The sequence below is a fragment of the Vitis riparia genome, chromosome 1 (assembly GCF_004353265.1).
Source record: "Vitis riparia cultivar Riparia Gloire de Montpellier isolate 1030 chromosome 1, EGFV_Vit.rip_1.0, whole genome shotgun sequence".
NCBI lineage: Eukaryota > Viridiplantae > Streptophyta > Magnoliopsida > Vitales > Vitaceae > Vitis > Vitis riparia.
Window position 1 is genome coordinate 9176152 of NC_048431.1, and position 10459 is coordinate 9186610.

General features: G+C 37.0%; 1 pseudogene; it reads left to right on the forward strand.

The window, feature by feature from the left end:
- The first annotated feature begins 1506 nt into the window (after positions 1 to 1506).
- On the forward strand, positions 1507 to 10459 carry LOC117919348 (annotated as a pseudogene).

The window sequence follows — 10459 nt, forward strand, 5'->3', positions numbered from 1 at the left end:
CACCTTGTCAGTATTGTTGCAATTACATTAAGTTTACAGCCAGCCAACTATATATTATATGATATTGAGGCCAGCATTTATAATTGGCTTTATCTCAGTTTGGTTATTTACTTAATCCCTTATGGTTATTTACTTAATACCTTGATCCAACCGATGATTTGGACACCTGAGATCGAAACTTACTTGGTATATTTAGTCATGAATCATGATTCCTCCGGCTCAAGTCTGCCTGACTGGTCCCATTTGAAATCTGTGTTTAAAAACAATTTTTTTTTTTTAATTTTATTTTACCTCTATATATCTATTTGATTTTTTCCTTGATAATCTGACTTCAAGTGGAATTCGAACATATCAAAGGAAAATTTAGAATCATGGGTATCTCAGTCATTCCTGTGGAGTTGCAGAAGCCATGCTCTTGTCTTCTATCTGCATGCATGCCTGTTATCTGTATGCAGTCTCTCCCTCTTTCCACTGGCTTTATATATATATTTTTTTAAATATAGATTTTTTAAGTGTTGGATTTGTTTGATATTGTTTATGTAGTTATTTTTACAGGTTATAAATTCCAAACTTTTGAAAGCTTCTTCCATGCTTTTTGTGCTGGAAGCTTTGGTGTTCTTGGCCACCTTTGAGGGAACTGGGCCAATCTTTTTCCTCATTTTTCTAACTTGTGAAATGGGTTCATGCTGAAGAAACCCACCAGTGTTTCAGTTTGAGTCTCTGCAGGTACACACATTGTTTCAACTTGGGATTCTGTTGCTATTTTTCACAAAGGATTTGAAGTTGAATCTCTTCTAATGTTTGTTTATTGGTGCCAAAAAATGTGGGGGTAAATTTATCAGGGTTTGGTTGAGAGAATGTAACATAAAGGAAAGAAAATGGGATTTTGAGAATGGTTCTTCTTTGTTACCCATATGGAAGCTAGAGAGTTGTGTTTGGATCCTGAGTGGAGGTTTTGGTTATTTGGGTTACCAATCATTGAATTATCAGATGTTCAGAATTTTAGTTTCTTTTATTTTCCTGCCTTTTCTCATAGAGATCCAAACAGAGCCCAAGGGTATGCTAGGGATTTGGTGATCAATCCCATTTCTTCATTTCTGTGATTCTGTTGATGTATGTGTCCATACTGGAATACCGATTTGTAGGCTGAAAATGCAATGTGAAATACAGTGGGCTATAATGAAATTTCAGTTAGCCATCTAGCAACTCCTGAGAAGAGTCATGAATGATTTTTCATGACATGAAATTAGTGTTTTGCAGAAATTTGTTTCAATCTTTTTTTTCTTTTTTTTTCTATTCCACTTTAATTTTGAGCCATAGATTTTATCTTCTTGTATCCAATTTCTTAGCCTTAAACATATCTTAACATGAGATAAATTATGAAACATACAATGGAAAGTGTGTGGGTGTTGGCTGGCGTAAATTTCTGAACTACATAGTAATTTGATGACCAGATTGGACTTTGCAGATTATCTAACTTTCCACTGCAGTGTTAGAAGAGCCACAATGGACAAAACTGCAATTGCCCTTGAAGCTATCAGCAAGGAGATTCTTGATCTGGTACTTATTTTACTTTTGTCTTGTTTACTATCTTGCATTCCCTGGTTATATAATGCTGTGTATTGGCCAGCTACATGTATTCTCTTTTTTTTTTTTTTTGCTAGTAACATCTATTTAGAGCCATGATGCCTATGTATCTTAGAACTGCAATACAGTTTTACTAGTTGGGTTGGAGGTTCAACCTTCAATTTTGGTTGGTCAACTGTGCTAATTTATAAGTCTCTGTTGGCAGGAAAACATCCCTCTTGAAGAAGTTTTCAAGAAACTAAAATGCACACAAGAGGGCCTCAGCTTGGATGAGGTAGAGAAGCGATTGAATGTGTTTGGGTACAACAAACTTGAAGAGAAAAAGGTCCCAACTTGTGTTCTTCTCTAGTTGTAGTCTTTCTTGTCACCTTCCAGAAATTCAGTTTCATTTTTGGTCAAGTTCCCAACTTCTTCTTGATTTGTGGTTGGGTCATTTCCTTTTCAGGAAAATAAAATTCTCAAATTTTTGGGATTTATGTGGAATCCTCTCTCGTGGGTTATGGAGGCCGCAGCAATCATGGCCATTGCTCTTGCACATGGAGGGGTAAGTCTATATATCTAGCTTATGTTTATGTTAGAAATCCCCATTTGAAGACATTTGATTGAATTGAAATCAGAACCCAATCTTCGTATTGATTGTTGCAAACATTTTTGGTGCAGAATGAGGATGTAGATTACCCAGACTTTGTTGGCATTCTGGCACTGCTCATTATCAATTCAACCATCAGCTTTGTAGAGGAAAACAATGCTGGCAATGCAGCAGCAGCCCTCATGGCTCGGCTGGCTCCAAAAGCAAAGGTTTACAACCTCACATGCTTTCAATCTTACCTTTTCCACCAACTATTTCATTCTGTTGTTTTCATCATACTGTCTGGGCCATTATTTCTGTGCCGCTTTCCTTTAAAATATCACCTGCATCTTCAGGTTTTACGAGATGGCCAATGGAATGAGGAAGATGCTTCTGTGTTGGTTCCTGGAGACATTATCAGTATCAAACTAGGAGATATCATCCCTGCTGATGCACGTTTACTTATAGGAGATCCTTTGAAAATTGATCAGGTATCTGGCTATGTTAAATTGTGAAATTAACCAACAAAAAATGTGTGAATCTGATTATGAATGTCTACTTTGCAGTCACTTTTTCTACAGATCAGTTTGAGATGTGTGCATTTGAACTTTAAACAGATGAGATGAATAGGTTAGAACCTGAAATCAAGCTGAAAATGTCAGAATTGAATTGGAAATGATAAATGGAAATAAGTAAAAATAATACGAATTATGGAACTTTTGATTAGGACCTCTAATTTTCTAATCTTGCTGTTAGATCCTAATTTTCTATGCAATCAGAGTGCTGTATTCAAGTCCATCACCAGTGTATATATAGGTTATCAATTGACATCCTGGTAAGTTACAGGATCATTGGAAAAATTCCATGTGAACTGCTTTGCTCTCCTTAAATTCCTTCCCTAAGCTGTTTCTCTTCTACTTATATATGCCCGAGTAACAGCTACTTGCCAAGTCCCTCAGCCAAAAGAGAAACTCATAAAAACAATTCTTTAGCTTCTAGTAATCATGCATTGTATGTAATGCTGGTTAATATCATCCTGGTGATTAGCTGTGCTATTTCATTTCCCCCCAAGAAATTTCACATCATTAGACTTCAATAACTGTCACTGATGGGAAATTATCTTTCTCATATTAATTGTTATATACCTTAGACAAATAATCATACAAACTTCAGCAATCTCCCGGGAAAAGGAAGCATAAAAATCTCAATGGGCTTGAAAATAGATCAACCAAGATGTAGGTTTGGAATATGTTAAATAAAAACAGAGATGGGTTTCATCATCTTAGAACTTCATAATTTCTACTGTAATTATTCACTCGTCTTTCCTTTTCTTCCTTTCGTTAACCCCCTGAAGCTCTCATTCCTATGTTTAGGCATTCCTACACATCTTTTGATAAAATTCGGCCTTATGCCTAACATGATCCTTGTGTTGCTAAGTGCTACTATGGATTTGCAGTCCTAATGACACGATTTCTATAGTTTATGGTAGTAATTTTTTTAAGGAAATCACCATTAGTATTTCTGAAGAGACCTTGGGATGATTTCAGATGACAGAAATATGCATATGAAACATGTATATCCAGAAAATGTTGGAGAATATCTGTCGGTCTTGGGATTGAGGGACTAAATATCTGAAGTGACTGGCCTGATAAGGCAACATATTATCCAATTACACATTACTTATCTGCAAAAGCATGCAAGTTGTGTTGGTCAACACTCATTCTTAAAGAACTTTGCAGTTCATCTTCTTAGAGAAAAATCTACCTGTCCCAAGGGTGTCAAGAACCAATTACAATTAGTATTTCAAGCTGTTGAGGTTGTTGAACCTGAAAATAGGAACTTGATGTTGCTTATGTTTCTTCTATCCAGAGTGTAGTGTAATGTGTTACCACTGCAATGTGGTAGAAATACTGAAGTTTAGCAGGATTACTTGTTTGGAAATCTATAAATGATATAGTTCTAACTTTTATTTATGGATAGATGTGGAGTATCTGACATAATATTTCATGTTTTAACTTCTATCCAGTAATTATGTGACTTAGTGTTTGTAAAAAGATTTTATTTCATAAAAGCAAAATTTGAGTGACTTCAGTCTCTGTATTTCTAACTAGTCTTCTTTTTCAGTCTGCTCTCACAGGAGAGTCGCTTCCGGTAACCAAAAATCCTGGTGAGGGAGTTTACTCTGGTTCAACATGTAAGCAAGGTGAAATTGAAGCAGTTGTTATTGCAACCGGAGTGCATACTTTCTTTGGAAAGGCAGCTCATCTTGTGGAAACCACTACACATGTTGGACATTTTCAGCAGGTTCATACCTAAAACTTTGAATCCTCATAATTGACTAAAACAGGTAGTTATGGACTTTTGGACCGGAAAACCACTACAAGTGTTGCTACCTTTAAGCCACTGGCATAAATTTTGCATCTACAAACAAAGCAATATCAGTGTGAAACTTACAGTATTAGGCACAAGGAATTTATAACATCACATGACATCTAGCATGCAACCTGTGAGAAGGAACCTGTTACTCCTTGTATATTTGGGGAGTCATTACTTTACTTGATGGTTTCAGGTTTTAACTTCAATTGGAAACTTTTGCATCTGATCAATTGCCATTGGAATGGTGATTGAGATCATTGTAATACATTGGGTTCAACACAGACATTATCGTTCTGGAATAGATAACCTGCTTGTCCTACTCATTGGTGGTATCCCAATTGCAATGCCAACAGTTCTGTCTGTTACCATGGCCATTGGTTCTCATCGCCTATCTAAGCAGGTTTGTGAAGCTGCAATTGATATAACATTTTGGAATTGTGCCTTTGCCTTAAATTTTCTGCAGAAATTATTCAAATAGTAATCTGGGAGTTCTAAAAAATTGAACACTCCCTTGTGCAGGGTGCTATAACTAAGAGAATGACAGCTATTGAGGAAATGGCTGGGATGGATGTGCTCTGCAGTGATAAGACAGGAACTTTAACTCTCAACAAGCTTACAGTAGACAAGAATATGATCGAGGTACTACCTCTTGTCCTCTTATACCATTTTCCATCTCCTTAACTGACATAGCAAAAAACTGTGATTCAACTTAAGGGCTTACTTTGGTGATATGTATGATGTTCCATACTAAAACTATGGCCTGAGAGTTGTTTCAATTTCATTAGCGTGAGCTTGCATTCGTAAGAGCTTCCAAGATCGTATGTCCAATAAGTTTTTGCATTGGATAATTGTGGAGTGGCTCAAACTATAAATATTACTTCTAGTGTTGGAATCTTCATATAAGATTTGAGACACCAATATTTGCTAGAAGCTTTTAGCACTCCTGAAGAATGCATCTAAAGAGCTGCAGAAACGATGTGCTTACTCTGATCTGTCAAAACTAGTCTTTTCCATTTTGATTTGCAATATATATTGACATGATTGACTTTGCTACAGGTTTTTGCCAAAGGTGTTGACAAGGAAATGGTTGTATTGATGGCTGCAAGAGCTTCAAGGTTGGAGAATCAAGATGCTATTGATGCTGCAATTGTGGCAATGTTGGATGATCCTAATGAGGTATTATAACTTATTAATTAGAATATTCATGCGAGTCTTCTCACCTGAGGCTCCTTTAGAAATATTTTGGTTGTATATAAACCTAGAGCAATAGCATTGTGGACCAAGAAGTCTCCAAGCCCTTCTTTGCTTAGGTTTTTTCTCTCTTCCTTTTGAAGAAACTGAAGAATATTGAGGTTATCATTGGTCTTCCAGTGTCATTATTGCTCTTGTTTTTGTTGTACCCAAATAAAATGGGCATCTTTTTAGTATGCCTGGAATGCCCTAATATTGTATTAGAGAAAAGAAAGTCATTAGACTTCTTCTAGACTTACATAGTTTTATGTGTGAATAGAGTGGGATAACAAGCTGCAGCTGATACATATAAGTAGCATTCTCCATGCTTGTGAAACAGACTCGAAAATTTGATTATCCTTTCCGTTGAATTTTTTTCCTGTTCTTTTGTTGCAAGGCACGAGCTGGAATTACAGAAGTTCACTTCCTTCCTTTCAATCCAACTGATAAGAGGACAGCGCTTACATACATTGACAACTCTGGCAAAATGTACAGAGCTAGCAAGGGTGCACCAGAGCAGGTATAGAACTTTTCACTATTAGATTTGAACCCTTTGGCATACAATTGATTCTGAAACTTTGGAGTCCCTTTACATGTGACTTGTAGATTCTCAATCTGGCACATAAAAAATCAGATATTGAAAGAAGAGTACATTTAATAATAGATAAATTTGCAGAGCGTGGGCTTCGATCCCTTGCAGTTGCTTGTCAGGTAACTTGGTTTTTATTCATTTGCTGGTGTCTTCTGGAATTTTGTTCGTCAAATGCATTAATGGACTAGGGGCTGTTCTTGTTGTTACAGGAAGTACCTGCAGGCACCAAAGACAGTCCTGGTGGGCCCTGGGAATTTATTGGTCTTCTCCCACTATTTGACCCACCTCGCCATGACAGTGCTGAAACAATTAGAAGAGCTCTAGATCTTGGAGTAAGTGTTAAGATGATTACAGGTGAGCATTACTGCTGATTCTCTCATGGAGCTAACTATTTCTATATTTAGAATGATTTGTCTTCAAGAGTCTTTAATTCTGTCAACTGGGTGTATTCTATATAAAATGTTACTCTCAGATGAATTTTTGTACTATCTGGCAGACTATTGCCAACTGGTTCACTAATCTTAAAAACATGCTTCATGAGCTTATCAACAAAGACAATAAAATGGATGCAAAGCAGTAGTGTACCCATATAAAATAAACTCTCAAATTGACAGGTTTTTCTGGTTAACCATCATTATCCTTGGTTCCTCTGACAAATTAGAATGGAGAATAACAAGCTGCCCAAAAAACAGATGATTCTGTAACTGCTGCAAATTGATGGTATTTGATTTAAAAAGAAGGGTGTGAATGTATGTGAAAAAGTGGTTGTTTGAGTGCCAGAGAAGAATCTGAGTGCTTTATTGTTAGTTCAGGTCTCTCTTAGATTGGATTTTGTGTTCATCGCTACTTAGGATTTCTTAGACATCCTTCTGTAGTTTCAAACACTTGTATTTGAAATAAGTTTTTCTCATGCCTCTTGATACATGTCTCTTAACTTGGTGTATTTTGAAGACAATCAATCTATCTTGACACTAATACAGTTTCAGTTTCATGCACTTCATCACAGTATATCCACTTTAAACCATAACGGCAATCCAATCTCTCCAAGTTTTACCAATCTTCTTTAGGAATTTTTTTCTTTCTATTTGAAATTGATTCCTTAAAGTGCATCTTCATTATATCTTCCAAAGAAAAGAAAGATCATGCATCATGATTGTGGCTGCAATTGGATCCTTTTTCAGGTGACCAATTGGCAATTGCTAAGGAGACTGGGAGACGGCTTGGAATGGGCACAAACATGTACCCTTCATCATCTTTACTTGGTGATAATAAGGATCAATCCATTGCAACCTTACCAGTTGATGAACTTATTGAGAAAGCTGATGGTTTTGCTGGTGTCTTTCCTGGTAAATATGCTGGTTATAAAATGTGACCTCGTGAATCTTTTTGCACAACTGGTTTTGATCCATCCTTCCATGCAGAACATAAGTATGAGATTGTGATGCGATTACAATCAAGAAAACACATTGTTGGGATGACGGGTGATGGAGTCAATGATGCACCTGCCTTAAAGAAAGCAGACATAGGAATTGCTGTGGCAGATTCAACAGATGCTGCTCGAGGTGCTTCTGACATAGTTCTGACAGAGCCTGGGCTAAGTGTAATCATCAGTGCTGTATTAACCAGTCGTTCAATATTTCAAAGAATGAAGAACTACACGGTAAAAAGAGATTTTCTTTTCATTCAAGGAAAGTTCTCTTAGCAGAAACTTGTGCTCCATGATCTTTAATGCTTAAAAGTTTCTTTTTTCCCCGTTTTTTCTTCCCAGATATATGCAGTATCTATCACAATACGTATTGTTGTAAGTTGCCCCTATTATTTGCTTTTCCTTGGATTGAATATAGGAGTTTTATTTAATTATGTGCCTGCTATAATGGTCATTTCTGATTGGGAACTGGGTTATTAACAGCTTGGTTTTCTGTTGCTCACTGCATTCTGGAAGTTCAATTTCCCTCCTTTCATGGTTCTCATTATTGCCGTTCTTAATGATGGTTAGTATTACTAGTCTCTTATGCTTCTATTTGTGTGATTCATGATGATTGACAATATTTAGGAACCATCTTTTGATTAAAATTCTCATTCCCTTGTATTTCCTAATTACCCAACTTGAGAACTTGTTGTCAGGTACTATCATGACAATATCCAAAGACAGGGTCAAGCCATCTCCAGTTCCTGACAGTTGGAAGCTTAGTGAAATTTTTGCGACTGGGATTGTCATAGGAACTTACCTTGCCCTAATGACAGTTGTATTCTTCTGGGTAGCTTATGAAACCAGTTTCTTTGCGGTAGAACCTCTTGTTTAATTTTGAACTTCTTTATTAAGTAAAAAATGTCTAATTTGTGCAACCAATCTATTGCTCTTTACACTAATTATCTGGGCACTTACTTGAGCTTGCTGGCGAAAGAAATATGATTTAACATTTCTTTTTTTGTTCCCTCAGAAAAACTTCCACGTAACAAATTTCAACAAGCATCACTACAATCTCTCAGATGAGAAAACCCATGATCATCTGCATGCACAGTTGGCATCTGCAGTGTACCTTCAAGTTAGCACCATCAGCCAGGCTTTACTATTTGTGACTCGCTCCAGGGGCTGGTCTTTCATGGATAGACCTGGTCTTGCTCTTGTTGCTGCCTTCATCATTGCTCAATTGGTAAATGAGTTAGAAACTGTTTTAAGTTTGCATAATTTCAATGGATAAAGGAAATATAGAACTGTGAAACGGATGCTACAAAATGAACTCCTCTTTCAAAAGGAGTTTTGGAAACAAAATATGACCCTTCTAGTTTCCAATGCCTGCTTAATCTTCTGCTTCTACATTGTACTGACTTTTTGGCAGTAAGCTATTATTGCTATATATTTGTGACATTATATTTTGAACCTTGCTTGTTTTCATGTTTCTTGCTAATGCTCCATATGCAGGGTAATTTTTGTTTTTCACTTGAGAGACTGGGATGCTTAGTTTTAAGCTAATGATTTATCATCCTTGCAGGTTGCAACTGTGATATCTGCCACATTATCATGGAAACTTGCTGGGATTAAAAAGATTGGCTGGGGTTGGACTAGTGTTATTTGGCTCTACAACATTCTGACTTATATGTTGCTTGATCCCATCAAATTTGGTGTGCGATATGCACTTAGCGGGAGAGCCTGGGGTCTGATGCTAGATCAAAGAGTGAGTTCCAAATATCCTTTTTCATAACTGAACTGTGCCTTGATGAGAATTTAGTTGAAGCTCAAAGTTGAATTGGGTTTGCTTTGCTATGGTGTTGTCTTTAGTTTCCCAGTTACTGTTCTAAAAGGGGCTTGTTTCTGATTTTTGCTGTTATCTCTGAGTTTTGGTGATGTATTTAATTTTTCAGACGGCATTCAGCAACCAAAAGAACTTTGGTAAGGAAGCCCGCGAGGCTGCTTGGGCAGCCGAGCAGCGGACACTTCATGGGCTTCAATCTACAGAAGCAAAGGTACCATTTGGACGGAACACTTATGGGGAGACTAGCGTCATGGCTGAAGAAGCTAAAAGACGTGCAGAGATTGCAAGGTTAGTCTTTCTTCAATATTCCTCTCCCATTGAAGGGAATGTGAGTTCAAATCCTCTGCTTCTAAGCACTCTAGCTTTGTAAATGACAAACATTTCAGTCATTTTCAGTTCCAAGGTTTTTACAAAAAGACTCCTCTCTATTCACACTGGATAGTGGCATTTTGCATAACGCTTCACAATCTGAAAGGGACATGTTCCGATACTACTCACATTGCTAAACTTTCTCTGCTGTGCAGGCTAAGGGAGATTCACACTCTGAAAGGAAAGATCGAGTCTTTTGCAAAGCTGAGGGGTTTGGACATTGCGGTCCACCCTCATTATACTCTCTGATTTCTGTCTTGACTGGGAATTCCTTTTCGGGTTAATCTTTCCTTTCCCATTTGTTGTTCATCATCTGCCTCTATAATCATCTATTAGTCTGGTTTTGTGAACTATCTATAAAAGGCTTTTCATGGCAATGCATAGGTTGTCAGCCACCACCAGCTGAAAGCTTGAAGCCACCTTTTGGTTCCTTCTCATTTTCCTGTTATTATAATGATGTGTATTAAGTTACAGAATTGGCAC